The following is an 18,588-nucleotide window of genomic DNA, read 5'->3' as shown; positions in this document are numbered from 1 at the left end:
CCAAGAGTTCTAAGTTAACTGGAGCCTTATCGTATTATAGATACACAGAGAGAAACCTGATTTTCCTAAGGACACAGCAAGAATATTTACAAATGGTATTTTGTGAAACCTATACCCTAGAAAGCTGCCGAGTCAAATGTACGTATATTTTAGCGTAACTGTTGAGCTGAAGGTAGCATAGCAGAGGACGTCCTGAGAACAACTGCAGCATCTCTACCAGTCTCTGCGCATCTTGGCGCGCGTGTGAGCATCCTACACCATCGTCAGTGTCCTGACTGCACCAGGATGCCACAGGCCAGGCCAGAATGAGACCATTTGCAGTAAACCTGAGGGGCGTGACTTTTTTCTTCCTCCCTTTCCTTCTTTCTCTCTCTCTTTCTTACTTCTCTCTCTCTCTCATTGTTTCTTTCTTTCTCAATAGAAAGAGAGACACAAAGATAGAAAGATGCCACATATCCAGCTCTTCCTTTATAATGGATTTTTTTTTTCCCCCACCGGAGCACTGCTTAGCTCTGGCTATGGTGGTGCTGGGGGTTGAACCTGGGACCTTGGAGCCTCATGCTTGACAGTCTCTTTGCATAACCATCATGCTATCTCCCCCACCACCCCCCAGTTCTTCCTTCAGGATGGAATCGTCAGTTACTTCACTGTTCAAACCAAACATGACAGCATCAAGAGCTAATAAACAGTGCCTTCTTGTCCCCACTCACGCGGTTCTCAGGACTCAGTGCTGAATGCTTCAGGAAGCTCACACCTGGCCTTGGGAATCCCGCAGACTGGTCACATGCCTTCAGATCACCTTCAAACCTGAATCTGCCTTCAGACTTGTTGGTATAATTCCCTCTAGTCTGGAATATGTGCTGCATCCATGTTTTATGATCCTTTTTTGCATATTAGCATTTACTGAATCTACACTCTAGTTTCTCAGTGATGAGACCAAGGTGTGGAATTTTATAAGTTATATTAGGAACTATTAATAAAACAAAATCTACCAAAATATATCTTATGTGCACAATCAACTGTAATGAAGACCAGTGTTGCTGCTATTTTTAGTTTTACGTTAAGTATATATAAATAAAATGTTTAAAATTTAAAAGTTCTCTTGCCTCCCAAAATGTGATTATATATCACCTGTATTTTGAGTCACTTTAGAGAAAATGCAATTGGAGGGGGGTCAGGTGGTGGCTCACCTGGTTAAGTGCACATAGTACTAACCGTAAGGACCCACACAAGGATCCTGGTTCAAGCCCCCACCCCCTACCTGCGGGGGAGACACTTTACAAGCAGTGAAGCAGGTTTGCAGGTGTCTCTCTTTCCCTCTCCCTCTCTATCTTCTCCTCCTCTCTCAATTTCTATCCTATCAATTAAAATGGAAAAAATGGCTTCTAGGAGCAGTGGATTTGTAGTGCTGGCATGGAGCCCCAGCGATAACCTTGGGGGGGGGGGGAAGAGACAGAGAGAGAGAGAGAGAGAGAGAGAGATGAAATTCTAGCCTCGGCGGGGGAGATAGCATAATGGTTATGCAAACAGATTCTCATGCCTGAGGCTCCAAAGTCCCAGGTTCAATCCCCCGCACCACCATAAGCCAGAGCTGAACAGTGCTGTGGTGTTTCTCTCTCCCTCTGCATCTCTCCCAAAAATAAAATAAATAAATTTTTTTTAAAAAAAAGAAAAGAAATTCTAGTCTCTGGAAAAATGAATGTACCGTGTGTGTGTGTGTGTGTGTGTGTTTGGACTGTTTTGTTGGTGGTGGTGATGATGTAATTCGATTTTGACATTTTAAAACATTTTATCAACAAGTTTCTAAGTCTTCTACTTTGCTTTTTCATTTTCTGGCTTTACCATTTTTCAGAGGATGTATTTTGCACTATGTGGGTTTTTTTAATAGATTGGGGTTGCCTTTTTGTATGTTGTTGACACTGAATGTTAAATTCTTCAGTATTCTGAATAAAATATACCCACAAACCAAATCCCTGCAGTCTCCTTTCTCAAGCAATGACTCTTTCCGTTTATAGCTCTTTCAATATATAGCTTGCCCACAGTTAGGAGAACCCAGTCACTTTCACTTCAGTGAAAAGTAAGTTCAGGGGCTGGAGAGTGGCACACCTCTGGGTAAGTGCAAAGACCTGGGTTCGAGCCCCCACTCCTCAGCTGCAAGGGGTCTGCTTCATGAGCAGTGAAGCTAGTCTGCAGGTGTCTGTTTGTCTTTCCCTCTCTCCCCTCTCCCCTCTTAATTTCTCTCTGTCCTAGCTAATAAAAAGAAATTAGGAAAAGAAAGAAAGAAAGAAAGAGAAAAAAAATGGCTGCCAGGAGTGGTGGGTTTGTGGTGCAGGCACCGAGCCCCAGCACTAACTCTGGTGGTGACAATAAGTGGATAGGTAGATAAATAAGTGAATCAATTAAATAAGTTCAGTGTATTTGTTACATACAGGACTCGGCATTTGAACTGGACTTGGCTAGTTGGATGAACTCTCAAACCTTCCAGAATGTCCATCTTCAGTCACTATTGGATTGACCTCTCATCTCAGAGTACCTAGAATAAAAATACTTGTTTTCTTATTTACTTCACGGGAGGTAGTTCTTGATGGTGAAGTGGGGTGAGCTCTTCATCTCATACCCCTCCGTCCCAGGAAAGCAAGACTTGGCTCCTTTCTGTCTCAGGATTCCTGGTGAACACAAGGTTCTGGTTCAAGCATCGTCCTTCATTCTTGACTGTCAGGTGATTCCTGGGTGACACTACCTCCCCCAGCTCCATTCAGCCCAAGTCTGCTGGGCTCCTTACACCCCTGCTCTGAAAACCCACCTGACTAGTCCTCTTTTTCCTGCCAGCCTCCCTGACTACTTTTTTTTTTATAATTTTTCTTTAATTTTTATTTATTTATTTATTTATTTATTCCTTTTGTTGCCCTTGTTTTATTGTTGTAGTTATTATTGATGTCATTGTTGTTGGATAGGACAGAGAGAAATGGAGAGAGGAGGGGAAGACAGAGAGAGAGGGGGAGAGAAAGACAGACACCTGCAGACCTGCTTCACCGCCTGTGAAGTGACTCCCCTGCAGGTGGGGAGCCGGGGGCTCGAACCGGGATCCTTCCGTTGGTCCTTGTGCTTAGCGCCACCTGCGCTTAACCCGCTGCGCTACCGCCTGACTCCCGCCAATGACTACTGTATGCATGACAGTCACAAGTCCAAGCCATCTCAACAAATAAGGCTATTTAGAGAATCCTCTCTCTCTCTCTCTCTCTTTCATAAACATCTACACTTAACCTAAAGTTAACTCAAGCTCTTTATCTGGAGAGTCATGCAAATCCACAGTAACCTGATGGTCAAACACTGGGCTTTATTTTTTTTGCCACCCCACTCTAGACTGGAGTAGCTCAGAAAGCTTTCGAGATTTCATAGGCTAGGAAAGATATACAACACCACATAAAGCTGAATACACTTCACTGCAGAAAATCAGCCCACTAGAGAATCAGGGACTGAATATTTGTGGGGGGAGAATTATTAATTCAAAGAGGAGAATAAAAAATAAAAAACTGTCTTTGTGGTTCAGACAGGCTGCTTACATAGACACAATCAGGTAAGTGTTAAGTATTGATCTGATCAACACGGAACTCGTGAGCTCTACTGGAAGCCTGGGAATGAGTGGGTGGGTCTGGGTTGTGGAGTGTGGGTGTGTCTGAGACATCTTTATCTCCCAGGTGGGAATCAGTAGATAATATCTAAAGCCCTGAAAATTCAGCTTTCGCAGAAAAGATGTCCTTTAGCTATGTGGAAATAAAACCAAAAAAGTAGGACGAGGCGGTGGTGCACTTGGTTAAGCACTCACATTACAATGCGCAAGGACCCAGGTTCAAGCCCCCAGTCCCCACCTATAGGCGGAAGCTTCGCGAGTGGTGAAGCAGGGCTGCAGTTGCCTCTCTCTCTCCCTCTCCATCTTTATTTCTCAATTTCTCTCTATCCAATAATGAATAAAGTTTAAAAATACTTAAAAATATTTTTTAAGGGGAGTCAGGCGGTAGCGCAGCGGGTTAAACGCACATGGCACAAAGCGCAAGGACCAGCGAAGGATCCCGGTTCCAGCCCCCAGCTCCCCACCTGCAGGGGAGTCGCTTCACAGGCGTGAAGCAGGTCTGCAGGTGTCTGTCTTTCTCTCCCCCTCTCTGTCTTCCCCTCCTCTCTCCATTTCTCTCTGTCCTATCTAACAACAACGACATCAATAACAACAACTACAATAATGAAAAAAAAAAAAAGGGCAACAAAAGGGAAAAACAACTGAAAAAAATCTAAAAAAAAAATATATATATATATATATTTAAAAATATTTTTAAAAAAGCGATGCCGGGCAGTAGTGCAGCGGGTTAAGCGTAGGTGGCGCAAAGCTCAAGGACCGGGTCAAGGATCCCAGTTTGAGCCTCCCACTCCCCACCTGCAGGGGAGTCACTTCACAAGCAGTGAAGCAGGTCTGCAGGTGTCTGTCTTTCTCTTCTCTCTCTGTCTTCCCCTCCTCTCTCCATTTCTCTCTGCTCTATGCAACAACAGCAATGATTCAACAACGGCAACAAAAGGGAAAAAACAGCCTCCAGGAGCAGTGGATTCATAGTGCAGACACCGAGCTCCAGCAATAACCCTGGAGGAAAAAAAACCAACAAAACATTAAGGCCAAAAGGACCAGGTCAAAGAAAGAATTGAAAGTAGTTACCTCTATGGAAGGGAAATGGAACAAGGGTTGGAGACTACTGAACTTTGTTGGTTTTTTTCCAAAAAGTTTTGTAACCAACTCTTAAATCTGAAAGTAGATGGCGGGGGTGTGTGGTATGGCTAATTAAACTGGGAAAGGAAAAGCCATAATCTGTGATCCAAGCCAGCTTGTCATCGCACAGGGCAAATAACTGAAGCTTTTGTAGAAGCTTGTCTGTCTGTCCAGTCCTTCTCCCTCTGCTGCATTTTCAGCAAACAACTGGCTTGGTAAAAGACATGGTCAGGAACCCAGAAGGGGCCAGGTACAGCCTCACAAGCAGCTGTTAGTTGAAGGAACTAGGCCCATCTTCTTTTGTAAACACTGACAGGAAGTGGGCTAAGGGAGGTCTTTAGCTTCTGCGGTCAAAGGAGATGGGGGTGGGGGGATGTTCAGACACTGTGGGCATGTAAACTGGTCTAACCTCCAGCAAACAAGGCTGTCTTCTCAAAAAAATAAGAATCGGTCTGTCACAGGATCCAGAAATCCCTTTTTTAAAAATTTTATTTATTTGTTTGGTATTGTCTTTATTTATTGGATAGAGACAGCCAGAAATTCTGAGGGAAGGGGGTGATAGAAACGGAAACAGCGGCGCCGTGTGCTGGTGCACCTGATTAAGCACACATAGTACTAAACACAAAGACCCGCAAAAGGATTTGGGTTCGAGCCCCAGCTCCCCACCTTCAGAGGAGTCACTTCACAAGCAGGAAAGCAGGTCAGATCTGCAGGTGTCTCTCTTTCTCTCTCCCTTTCTATATTCCCCATCCCCTCTCAAATTCTCTCTGTCCTATCCCAAAAAAGAAAAAGGAAAAAAATATATATGGCTGCAGGCGATTGGATTTGTAGTGTAGGCACCGAGCCCCTGCCATAACCCTGGAGGGAAAAAAAAAAAAAAAAAAAAGAGGAAGGCAGAGAGACAGAGATGTCCAGAACCCTGCTTTACCACTCATGAAGCTTTCCCCTTGCAGGTGGGGCCCGGGGTCTTGAACCCAAGTCCTGGTGCACTGTAGAATGTGAGCTTAACCAGGTGCACCACCACCTGGCCCCAGCAATTCCTTTATTGGGTATCTCCCCAACAACACACAAACACCAGTGTGAAAAGACATAGTCGCCCTACTGTTCCTGGTAGTGAACAACAGTGAAGATTTGAGAACAGTCGCAGCGCCCACCGAGACAGGAGTGAAGCTGTGTGTGCGTACGACGCAGCTTGAAGATGAAATCTTGTCTGTTGCTGCAACACAGATGGAGTTGGAAGGAACCACTTTAAGTAAAAACAAGTCAGAAGGAAAATGATATTTTGGGGCGGCCTTGTTCATCTGTGCGATTAAGGAAACAGCAGTGAAACAGAGACACCAGAATCGAGCCTGGGTCTGAGTCTGAAGATTTGCCGTCAGGAGGAGAGCAAGGGTGTGGGGTGGTGGAGGGAAGCCTAGTGCCGGCACTGGGCAAAGGGCGCTCTGCTGGCGGGAACGGCGGCTTAGCACGTGTCTGCAGCAGATGCGAAGTCACACCCCTGAGACAACAGTCCCATGTGGCAGCATTTCCTCAAACACCGATTTTAAAACAACAGCAAAATATTTCTCTTCCATAATAATAAAAAAATAAACCAGCCAGGGTCCCTGGGACGTTTCAAATTCCTGTCAGGGGTTAAGAACTTCCTCTTGGGGTGGGTGGTGGCGAACCTGGTTGAGTGCACGCATTACAGTGTGTAAGGACCCAGGTTCAAGCCCCAGGCCCCACCTGCAGGCGGGAAGCTTCACGAGTGGAGAAGCAGGGCTGCAGGTGTCTCTCTGTCTGTCTCCCTCTCTATCTCTTCAACTTCTCTCTGTCTCTATTCAATAATAAAAAAATAAAATATTTTATCAAAAGAACCCCCTCTTTGGCTCGGCAGTGGCACTACTCAGTTAAGCACACACGTTGTCATACAGAAGGACCCTGGTTTGAGCCCCCGGTCCCACCTGCAGGGGGAAAGCCTTGTGAGTGGTAAAGCGGGGCTGCGGGTGTCTCTCTGTCTCTCTCTCTATCTCCCCCTTCCCTTTTCAATTGCCATCTCACCTATCTAGTAAAAAATACAAATGAAGGAAAATTTGCTTCCGGAATTAGTGAAGTTATCGTGCATTCACAGAGCCCCAGTGACAACTCCAGTGACAATTGGATTAGTTAAAAGATTAACTCATTAATTTAAAGTAACCCCTTCTTGTTCTTCTCTGAAAACGAAATCTGAGGACGTGGGCCTGCTGGTCCTAGGCAGAGTCTACCGGCACACTGGTAAGTTTGCGTGAGCCAGTGCAGTTCATGTGCCAAAGGGACAGAGGAGAAGTGAAAGTCACAGCGGATCCTCAAGGTACCAGGACAGTGAATTCAGCTCTCCGGAGATGAGCTGCACCCTGACCTCTGACCTCTGACACTCAGCCACACAATTTAATTTATACTTGGCAACTAGGAAAAAAATCTTTCTGTCCTGTATCCGTGATGCCTCTGCCTTGGGAACCCTGTGCTAGTAGCCAAGAGCCTGAAGTCAGGAAAAGAAGTGACCAAAGAACTTTCCAGAAGATAACCAAGCCGTCCTTGCCGTGAAGCAGTGCTGAGCCCGGCACCCACTTGGCTATGTTGCAAGTTGCTGGAGGCGGGAACCAGAGAGGAGCTACATAAGCCAGCCTTCTTGCCTGCAGAAGCTCTCTGTCTCTCTCTGTGTGTGTGTCTCTCTCTCCCTCTCTGTCTCTCCCTCTCTCCCTCCCTCTCTCTGACTTAATACCGATTTACAAAATTTCAAGATAACGGGTATAACCCCACACCGTTCCCACCACCAGCGTTCCGGATCCCCAGTCCCCTCCCTGGAAGCTGCAGCAGGTCTCCCAGGGCTGCAGATGTGGCTTAACTATTACTTCTACAGCCATCTGTCTATATTTGTATATGTTTTCCTCCCTTTTTTTATAGGTTGCATCTGTTTCCTTTCCAAGTCACACCTACACCTATTACCACATCCAAAGGCCCCTCCCTTTTTCTTCTCTCTCTCCAGTTCCTGATGGAATTGGAGTTCAGAGACCTCTGGTCATCTCCATCTGGTCACTTCTCCCCTCTGGGAGTATGAGCCAGAATTATTTTGGGGGAGCAGAAGGTGGGAGTTCTGACTTCTGTAATCGCTTCCCCGCTGGACATGGGCCATGGCAGGTCAATCCAGACTCCTAGTCTGCAGGAGCACTCTCTATGATAGAAATCTACTTTTTTCAATTTTTTAAAATTATCTTTATTTATTGGATAAAGATGGCCAGAAATCAAGAAGGAAAGAGGTGATAGAGAGGAAGAGAGACAGAGACACTTGCACCCCTGCTTCACCACTTGCAAAGCCTTCCCCCTGCAGGTGGGGACTTGGGGCTCAAACCCGGGTCCTTGCACATTGTAACGTGCGCTCAACCAGGTGCGCCACCAGCCAGCCCCTTTGATAGAAATCTTTATACGCCTCCACTCCCATGCTGCTCCCAGTGAGTCGTCCTTAAGATGCACCACCCACACCTGGGGAACAACTTCCAACCCAGCAAGATCATCATTGTCTGACTGAGATCATCATTCCCAGTAAGAAGTTTCCAGGCAAGGTAACAGGTGTCACCCATCTGAGGAAGTGACGTCAGCCTTCAAGTCGCAGAAGGAAGAGAAAGGAGAAGTAATTAACTTCCTGAGGAGATCCTTGATCTTGACGTTGAAAGAATGTGAAGGTTCTTGGAGCCTGGCAGTCTGTCCAGGTTGCAGGTCAGTTGTCCTGCAGTTGGGATGAATTTTTTAATTTTTTAAAAATATTTATTTATTTTCCTTTTGTTGCCCATGTTGTTTTATTGTTGTAGTTATTATTGTTCTTGATGTCGTCGTTGTTGGATAGGACAGAGAGAAATGGAGAGAGGAGGGGAAGACAGAGAGAGGGAGAGAAAGACAGACACCTGCAGACCTGCTTCACCGCCTGTGAAGCGACTCCCCTGCAGGTGGGGAGCCGGGGGCTCGAACCGGGATTCTTACCTGGTCCTTGCGCTTGGTGCCATGTGCACTTAACCCACTGCGCTACTGCCTGACTCCCTAGGGACGAATTTTTATTTTACTAGTGATTTAATAATGATCAAGAAGATTGTGGCATAATAGGAACACACTTCTGTGGGGAGCCACATGTGCCCTCAAGGTTGCTATTGGCATGACCACAGAGTCTCTGTTCACAGAAGGCCTTGTTTACAAGATAAGTTCCTGCTTCCCTACTCCTTAGAGTCTTTGTTCACAGCCGGCCTTGCCTAAAAGATAGGTTCCTGTCTCCCAACTCCATTTCCCCATGAATCACCCAGGACCTTCCAGATAAGGGCTGATCACCATGACAACACACTGCTTCAATCAACAGTCCCCAGCTGCTAACTCCCCCTTTGCCCCGCCTTAAAAACTGCATCTTTGGTGCTAATAAACAGAATCTTGACTTGTCTCATTTCTCTCGCGTCTCTTGTCCTCTGTCCTCTCCCTCTTTTCCTTGTCCTCACTCCCTCTCCTAGGTTAACCCACGTTGAACGTCCCGAGGGACAGGACACAGTTCTACACAGCTCCCACCACCAGAGTTCCATGTCCCATCCCCTCCATTGGAAGCTTCCCTATTCTTTATCCCTCTGGAATATGGACCCAAATTCTTTATGGGGAGCAGAAGGTGGGAGTTCTGGCTTCTGTCATTGCTTCTCCACTGGACATGGGTGTTGGCAGGTGGATCCACACCCCCAGCCTGTGTCTGTCTGTCCCTAGTGGGGCAGGGCTCTGGGGAGGGGAGGCTCCAGGACACATGGGTGAGGGTGTCTGCCCAGGGAAGTCAGGTTGGCGTCATGGTAGCAACTACAACTTGGTGGCTGGAAAGCATTAAGATGTAAAGCAGAACAAATTGTTTAATACTCATGAACCAAAAAGTAAGAATAGAGCAGATGAGATTTGGGGTCTTCATGTTGGAAGGAGCTAGGAAGCTATTTCATGGGGCCCATGACTTTACTAATTTTTGCCTGAGCCCAACAGCTAACATGCAGGTGGACTAAGAGTATTTGTTGTCTGGGGAGATGGTGTCAGAGTTGAGAATAGGACTAGAAAGCTGGATCAGGGCAGAGAGAAACTCCCAAATATAGGAAAAGTATATAAATACCATTAACTTTTAACCCCAATGATCTGACCCATGGCCCACGTCTGTCCACATTCAGCACAGGAGCCTGTGTGGCCTCCAAGTCCCTGTCAGTCTGGGCTCACAGTCCATGGTCACAGCTGGGAACGTACTAGGCTGTTCTCATGTCAGGACCCATCTTCCTCAAGGGCAGAGCAGGCTGACAGCCTCCCTGCAGAGAGTGCGGCGTCCCCACAACTGTTGTTCTCCATTGAGGGCAAGGTCCTGGAGAGCCCCACAAGAGGGTTTATGATGATGTTCCTGAGGGAGATGACCAGAGGTCTGGGTCCATCTTGTCTGTGTGGGAATCCCAGGATTCCCTAATAGGGCCCCTAATGATGGGGCCTTGGGATGAATCTTTTGCCCTTGGGATGAATTTCTAAATGCCAGATTGCATCACTTGGGTCTTTCTGGTTTGCTGTGATATTTTCAATAAGTCTCAGACAGCAGCAACAACAACAAAATGGTAACTTACTTAATTAGAGCATGTTTGACTGGGTGACCCCGGAGGTAATGAAGTCAGCAATGATGCTGAAAAAGTCCAAGCCTCTTGCTGCTGCTGGAGAGCTAACCTTCCCACTCCAGATACAAGGGCGCTGCTGGAGAGCTAACTTTCCCACTCCAGATACACGGGCGCCCTCGAGCATCACAGGGTGCAGCATCCATGCTGGAGAGCTAACCCTTCCCATTCCAGATCCACAGGTGCCCTCAAGCATCGCAGGGCACAGCATCCATGCTGGAGACTCTGGCTTTCAGATGCTGTCCCACAGTCAGCAGTGCTGTGGCCTGTATGGTGCTGCCCGGGGAATGCTCTGCTTTGGAAGGATAAGCGAATGAAGGCTACCAGAGGATCATCTTGTCAGTGCTTCTACAACTTAAATGTACTGGGTTTGTGTTTATTAAATAATTTGCTGTATATCTTACCACCTTTCAGCCACCAAGTTGCAGATGCTACCACAATCCCATCCTGACTTCCCTGGGCAGACGCCCTCACCCATGTGTCCTGGAGCCTCCCCTCCCCAGAGCCCTGCCCCACTAGGGACAGACAGACACAGGCTGGGGGTGTGGATCCACCTGCCAACACCCATGTCCAGTGGAGAAACAATGACAGAAGCCAGAACTCCCACCTTCTGCTCCCCATAGAGCATTTTGGACCATGCTCCCAGAGGGATGAAGAACAGGGAAGCTTCCAGTGGAAGGGATGGGACACGGAACTCTGGTGGTGAGAACTGTGTGGGATTGTACCCCTGTTATCTTACACTCTTGTTAAGTATTGTTAAGTCACTAAGAAAAATTAATAAAAGAAATTTCCAGTAGATCTTTTTCAAAAGACAATTCTGAATCTATAGGTCTGCATTCAGCCTGAGAAGCTGCCTTCCTTACTTTCAGTCCCATATTTTATTTTCAGTCTTTGTCACTAGGGCTTCACTGCTCTGGGTTGCCTTTTTTTCAAATAGAAAGAGATAGAGATAGAGATGATAGAGATAGAGATGATAGAGACAGAGACAGAGATAGAGATAGAGGGGTAAAGGGAAAAACACAACACTGAAGCTTCCCCCAATGCAGAAGGGCAGGACTTGAACCTGAGCTACATGGATGACAAAGCGGGGCCTTCCCAGATGATCTATCTGGTTGGCTTAATGGGTCTTCCTTCCTTCCTTCCTTCCTTCCTTCCTTCCTTCCTTCCTTCCTTTCTCCCTTCCTTCCTTTCTCTCTTTCTTTTTTAAATTTATTATTGGTAGAGACAGAAATTGAGAGAGGAGGGAGAGATAGAGAGGGAGAGAGACAGAGAGACACCTGCTTTCTTGCTTCACCGCTCATGAAGCCTTCCCCCTGTAGTTGGGGAACAGAGGCTTGAACCCAGGTCCTTGTGCACTCAGCCAGGTGCACCACCACCTGGCCCTAATGATGCCTTTCTAGTCAGTTTGCATACGTCAGCAGGGCCATTTGTTTGTGGACCACTCTTAGCGAAGCAGGGATCTAGGCGCTCGGGGTCAGCACCAGTCACAGCAGGGTCCTGGCCGCACGGAGTTAGACGTCCCCCACAATGACTCATCCAAGATGAAGCTACAGCAGGAACTGAGCGGCTAGTGGGAGGAGAGCCTGGTTGAGGTGGGGAAGTCAGGAGGCTGTGGGAAAGTGGGGCTCCTGGCTCGTCAGTGTCTTGACTCCTATGTCTCCTGTCTGTCTGCCCTTTCCTTCACCCTCATCTTTTCATTTTCCCCTGCTAGCTCATTCCTTTCCTAAATCACTTTCTCAATAAGAAACAATGCGATCGGTGCTGGTGCAGAGCTCCAGCAACAAACCTGGAAGTAAAATAAATAAATAAGTATCAAAATGAGACCCCAAAAAGCCCTTATAACTTGAGAAAGTCAGCTATTTGAGAAGGCATCTCTCTCGTGCAGCAGAAGGTTTTATTAACACAGACGTCACCGAACCACCTTTGTTTCTTTTTCAGCCTCAAAAATATACGAAACACTAGACAGCACGTTCGAGAAGTTCTGTTTCGTGTAAAATAAAACAAACGCCTCTAAAATGGTCAGAAAGGCCCTGTGTGATCGGATCCCTGCCTACTGCTCAAGCCCCACGCTCGGTCACGCTCCCTGAGGTGGACGTACGGCCCGCTCAAGCCTTTGCACGTGTCCTTGCACTCCACTCAGCGCTTGCGATGGCCTGTTTTGTGTAGATGCTAGTAACGTGGTAATAGGAAGCAACAGCAGGTCTAAAAACCGTCCTCTCTCTACTCCTCTTGAGTTCAACCTCTTTTCCACCTTAGAGATGTGTCGCCTACTCTCCCCTCCACCGAGGGCAAAGCCGTGCAGTAGCGTTTGCTCGGTGACAGACTTATTCTATATCTGTGGTAGCTGGTGTGGGGGCCTCCAGCCTTGACTAGCTACTGCAAAACCAGGTCTAATGAGAAAGTGGTGAGGGCGGAGGAGATAACATAATGCTTATACAAACAGACTAACAACTCAAGCTCTAAGAGCCCAGATGCAGTTCTCCATACCACCCCAAGCCAGACCTGAGCAGTGCTCTGGTAAAAAATAAAATAAAATAAAATAAAATAAAAATTCAAGTCCAGGTGTTGATGCTCCTGATTGAGCACACATGTTACAACATGCAAGAACCAGGGTTCAAGCCCCTGGTACCCACCCGCAGGGGGAAAGCTTTGCAAGTGGTGAAGCAGTGTTATAGGTATCTCTCTGTCTCTCTCCCTCTCTCTGTCTCCCTCTCCCTCTCGATTCTGGCTGCCTATCCAATAAATTAATAAAGATAATAAAAATTAAGATAAAAGAGAGGGATGTGGCCAGTGTGACTGGATTTTTCCTGTTTCTTGATGTTAATTAATTTGTACTTAAAATGGTCACCTGTGACTAGCAGCTGCTGGGTGGCTGTCGGAGGGCTTGCCCAGAGCCCTGCTCTGCTGTGGTTGGCGATGTCGCTGGAGACTGAACCTGGGAGTTTGGAGCTTCGGGCAGAAGAGTCATTTTTGCATAACCCTTATGCTGTCTCCCCAGGCCCCAAATGGGTCGTGACCACTCTGCTTCTAATTACAGATGGCTGATTCTTAGAGGGTACTTTAGAACGCGCCCTTGACGCACCTGGTGCTGCGAGCTGGTGTGGAAGGCCCTCTTTGTGCATGGGGTACACTTGTCACCGTGTGATAAAAGTGATTTGAGGGAGTTGGGCTGTAGCACAGCGGGTTAAGCACACATGGTGTGAAACTCAAGGATCAGCATAAAGATCCCAGTTTGAGCCCCCGGCTCCCCACCTGCAGGGGGGTCACTTCACAGGTGGTGAAGCAGGTCTGCAGGTGTCTGTCTTTCTCTCCCCATTTCTGTCTTCCCCTCCCCTCTGCATTTCTTTCTGTCCTATCCAACAATGACGACATCAATAACAGCAATAATAATAACCACAACAATGATAAAAACAAGAAGGGCAACAAAAAAGGAGAGTGAATAAATAAATAAAATCTTAAAAAAAATAATGATCAGGATGTGCCTCCTAAGATCCTGTGAGCAGAAACCTAGCAGTTTACGCTGTGGCCTCTTCAAGGTCACATTCTCAGGATGCTGGTTCTCAGGAAACTCCAGTCTAACCAGCAGGCAAAGTCACAAAAAGGGGCCTCCCATCGCTGCTTCATCCTCCTCTTCCTCGCAGCCTAGATTCCTGGATTCGTTGCCTGTGGCCGCCGTGGTAAATGACCACAATGTGGTCGCTTAAAGCAACAGAAATTCTTTCTCTTGAAGTCCCAAAGTAGAGATCTGAAATCAAGGGGCCTGGTGGGGGCGCACCTGGTTGGGCGCACGTGTGGCTGGGTTCAGCCTCCCGGTTCCCCTCTGCAGGGGCAGAGCTTTAGGAGAGGCGAGGCGGTGCTGCGGGTGTCTCTCCACTTCTCTTCCTCTCTGTCATCCCCTTCCCTCTTGATTGCTGGCTGTCTCTATCCAATAAGTAAAGATAACTTTTTAAAAAATTAAAAATTACATTGGCTTACAAAGTTTTAAGATCTTAGGAGTATAGTTACACACACACTCACACACACACACACACACACACACACACACAGAGAGACACACGTGCAACACATCCTACCCATCAGCGAAGATCCTGCCTTCCACCTTCACCTCCACTGTTCCTTCCGATAGCCGCCACAGCTTTCTTCTGCCTGCCTGCCTGCCTCTCCGTCTTTTCTCTTTCTTCTTTCAGGGCTTCACCAGGTCTTCAAACCTGCAAAATTCTACCACTCCCACTGGACTGTCTTTTCCCCAGAATGAGGGAAGCAGAGAGGGAAGGAGAGAGAGAGAGAGGGAGGGAGGGAGAAAGAGAGACACCACAGCACAGCGCCGCTGTTCATGAAATTTCTTCCTTTGCATAGCGCTCCCCTATGGCGGCGGGAACCCGGGCTTGACTGGGTGAGCTATGTTCTCCACTTACCAGTTTTGTTTCAGAGTCTAAGAGGCATGTTCCCACATCATTTAGTAAGAGGCTATCCCTCTCTTGTTACCTATTCTCATTTCATTGTAGATGAGTTAACTGTGTATTTCTCAGCTCTTCATTGGTCTGTCTCTGTTTATATACCAACAGCAGACAGATTTGACTTTATTTTTTTTCTAACAATACTGCTCAGCTCTAGTTTATGGTGGTACTAGGAACTGAACCTGGGACCTTGAACCCTCAGGCGTGAAAGACACTTTGCATAACCATTATGCTTTCTCCACAGTTTGACTCCTTTAGATTTTTAGTATTATTTGAAATCAAGAAACATAATGCCTCCAGCTGTGTGGTCCTTTCTCAATATTGCTTTGACTATTTGGGGGCCTTTTGTGGTTTACGGTTTTAGGGTCATTAATTTCATTTCTGTGAGAAGTGTCATGAGGGTTTTGATTGAAGCTGTATTGAGTGTGAGGTTCTTATGGGGTGCTCTCAGCATTTAAGCACTATCAATCCTTTTAGGCCAAAGTACAGAATGTTCTTCACTTACTTCTACTTCTGCTTCTTTCATCCTGGTCTTATAGCTTCATTTTTTTTATTTACTCTTAGCTGACTGAATCAGCTACAATGCAACAAATTAAAAACAAAACTTTCACTTTTCAAAAAATTCAAATAGTAGTTCCTGCCGTTTCAGTTCCTGGTATTTGAATAATTTCTTTGGTTTGTAATCGCAGTGAGAACAAATGAACACAAAAGACAGAGTGGGCCCCAAGCTTGGGATCCATGATTGCTCAACAAATTGTTTGGCTTCATATGTTAACTCTCTTTTCAATCACCAGGTTCCAGATGCCACCAGGATGCTGGCTAGGCTTCCCTGGATTGAAGACCCCACCAATGTGTCCTGGAGCTCTGCTTCCCCAGAGTCACACCCTACTAGGGAAAGAGAGAGGCAGACTGGGGGTATGGACCGACCAGTCAACGCCCATGTTCAGCGGGGAAGCAATTACAGAAGCCAGACCTTCTACCTTCTGCAACCCTCAACGACCCTGGGTCCATGCTCCCAGAGGGATAGAGAATGGGAAAGCTACCATGGGAGGGGGTGGGTTATGGGGATTGGGTGTTGGGAATTGTGTGGAGTTGTACCCCTCCTACCTTATGCTTTTGTTCACTAATCCTTTCTTAAATAAAAAATTAAAAAAAAAAAAAAAAAGACAGAGTGGGCCTGACAGCCAGGCAATAAGATGAACTCTTTGTTTTATTTAAGCCTCCATAATAACTCAGAATGAACTTTAGACGGCCCTGGTAGGCGAGTGAGAATCTCTTGAAGCATCTTTTCATAAAATGAAAGCTTAATGACAAATCAAGATGAATAGTCTCTCCCTGACACCTTAGCAAGAATTCATCTTTTACTAGAAAGCCCAGTTGCACTAGTTTTTATTATTTTTCCAGGAACAGAAGTAAAAACAAGTCTTGAATGCGCATGCAAGGTGTGCTAAATAGCTCTAAGAACAGCACCAGGTTCTGTAGTCAGCTGTACAAATGTTCACAGGGTTGAGTCCAAGAGAAGTCAGGAAGCAGTCAGGACTCTGTTAGCAATGCCAGCAGGCACTCACCCCAGTCAGATCTGTGCTCAGTGGAGATATTTATTCCTGGCGCATGCAGGTCAGACACCCTAACTAAAAGGCTATCATGTCACAGGCCTGACCCCGATTCAAGCCCAGCCCCCACTGCCCTGAAGGGAGACTGGTTGCTGCAGTGTCTTTCTCAGTGTCTTTACCCGAAAAAAGTCCTCAAGTGGGTAAAGCCCCAGTGATTATAGAGAGACAGAGACAGAGAGCTAGATAGGTGGAGAATTTTCTTCATGACCTGGAAAACTCTCCATGGAGATGTTTTAACTGTGCTGTCTTAGCTTCTGTACTTGTCCATCTCACGCCCACTGGCTGAGGCCCTAACTAACATCCAGAGCTGTTGACAGCTCCCCGGTGGTTCAAAGCCTGTATCGGAACCACTTCCTTGTCTAATTTGCCACTATACCAGCCAGTGTTCCTCCTGCTATGACTCAACCCAGAGCCCAAGGCCCTAAAGCCCACCAGCAGTGCACAAAACCCGCCAGCACTCACTGAGCTGTCCTTCTGCCTTGCCTTGCCTTGTGTTGCCTTGTCTGTCCTGTGGAAACTAGTCAGGGCTTTGGGCCTTGGGTTGGAGAGGCAGCTCACCAGGCAGGGCTGGTGTCTTGCCAGGAACCTGGCCCAGGGATAACAGTATGGTGCCCACAGAGGCTCTGGTGGAGTCGTGCCTCTCCCTCTTTCTCTGTCTTTATCCCTGTCTCCCTTTCTGAAGGGAAAATTGGGCTGGGTGGGCCATGAGACTGTGTATTTGTGAGGCCCCAGTTCCACATAATATATATAAATAATTTTGATTAGTGATTTAATGACAATTAACAAGGCAGTAAGATCACAGGGGTACAATTCCACACAGTTCCCACCACCAGAGTTCCGTGTCCCATCCCCTCCATTGGAAGCTTCCCTGTTCTTTATCCCTCTGGGAGTCTGGACCCGAATTCTTTATGGGGAGCAGAAGGTGGGAGTTCTGGCTTCTGTAACTGCTTCTCTGCTGGACATGGGTGTTGGCAAGTGGATCCACACCCCCAGCCTGTTTCTATTGAAACAGAAAACTAGAGGGCAGGGGTAGATAGCATAATGGTTATGCAAAGAGCCTCTCATGCCTGACGCTCCAAAGTCCCAGGTTCAGTCCCCTGTACCACCATAAGCCAGAGCTGAACAGTGCTCTGGTAAAAAATAAATAAATAAATAAAAAGAAGAAGAAAGAAAAAAAGAAGAAGAAAATCAGAAAGTAGAAAACCAGATGAAGGCAGAATGCACACTCTTTTGACTCACCCTGTGTAGGTGCTTTAATCGATGTGCCTGGTAGAGATTTGCTTTTCCTCTGTGATATGTGGACAGATGGCCGCGTCTGTGTGTTCTTTGCGCTTGTCCTCACAGTAATTGAAGCAGTAGCTGTAGTTGCTACCCCCTCTCACCCTTCCGTACCTGAGCCAGCAGGCCAAGGCTGCAGGAATAGAAGATAAAGATGACTAGGAAGGAACCCAGCTGTCTCGGGACTCATGCATACTAGGCACTAGGCCTCCCGGTCTCTGCCTGCACCAAGGCCACAGATAAGAAGCATGTGTGGCAGTTACATGAAAGATTACCTTTGTCTGTTTCCTGCTTACTTTGTAATAATGAAATAAGTCTGTCTCATCTGTTTTCTCCTCCCCTTTGGGGGGACTGCAATGTAACAAGAATAAAACTGGGTGTTTAGACAAGGGACAGGGAGAACTTCCCGGAGCGAGCTGGAGTCTCCTGGACACCGGTGTCATCAGCTCCTGTCTTTCACCGAGAACTGGCTCTTGTCTTCTGCTTTGGGGATCACTTTTTTTTTTTTTTTAGAAGACTGGGGATATGGATCCAACTGCCAATGTTCATGTCCAGCAGAGAAGCTTATGGAAGCAACAACTTCTTCCTTCGGCACCCCCCAAAATATTTTGCCTATACTGCTAGAGGGAGAAATCTTACAGGAAGATGACCAGAAAATTCTGAACCCAAGTTACACTGGGACCTGAAAGTTTTGTTTTAAAGAATCTTTGTTTTTATACCATCATTAAGAAGGAAGAAAATCTGGAGAAAACCTACAGAAGATAGGCACAATTTTTTTTTTTTATTTAAGAAAGGATTAATTAACAAAACCATAGGGTAAGAGG

The 18,588-nt window shown here is 46.7% G+C and overlaps 2 protein-coding genes across 2 annotated transcripts in view; one reads left to right on the top strand and one right to left on the bottom strand.

Moving 5' to 3' along the window:
- GCNT4 (glucosaminyl (N-acetyl) transferase 4) overlaps positions 1 to 3,170 on the top strand; it is a 33,402-nt gene extending 30,232 nt beyond the window's left edge. Inside the window, exon 3 of the mRNA XM_007518919.3 lies at positions 2,432 to 3,170. The gene's annotated coding sequence lies outside the window, so the exon portion shown is untranslated. The remainder of the gene's footprint in view (positions 1 to 2,431) is intronic.
- POLK (DNA polymerase kappa) overlaps positions 1 to 11,041 on the bottom strand; it is a 358,361-nt gene extending 347,320 nt beyond the window's left edge. The window contains exon 1 of the mRNA XM_060201047.1: positions 11,024 to 11,041. The gene's annotated coding sequence lies outside the window, so the exon portion shown is untranslated. The remainder of the gene's footprint in view (positions 1 to 11,023) is intronic.
- Positions 11,042 to 18,588: the final 7,547 nt, after the last annotated feature.

Source organism: Erinaceus europaeus, chromosome 11 (assembly GCF_950295315.1).
Source record: "Erinaceus europaeus chromosome 11, mEriEur2.1, whole genome shotgun sequence".
Lineage (NCBI taxonomy): Eukaryota > Metazoa > Chordata > Mammalia > Eulipotyphla > Erinaceidae > Erinaceus > Erinaceus europaeus.
The sequence above is the reverse complement of the archived record's forward strand: the minus strand, read 5'-3'. Positions and strand labels throughout refer to the sequence as shown.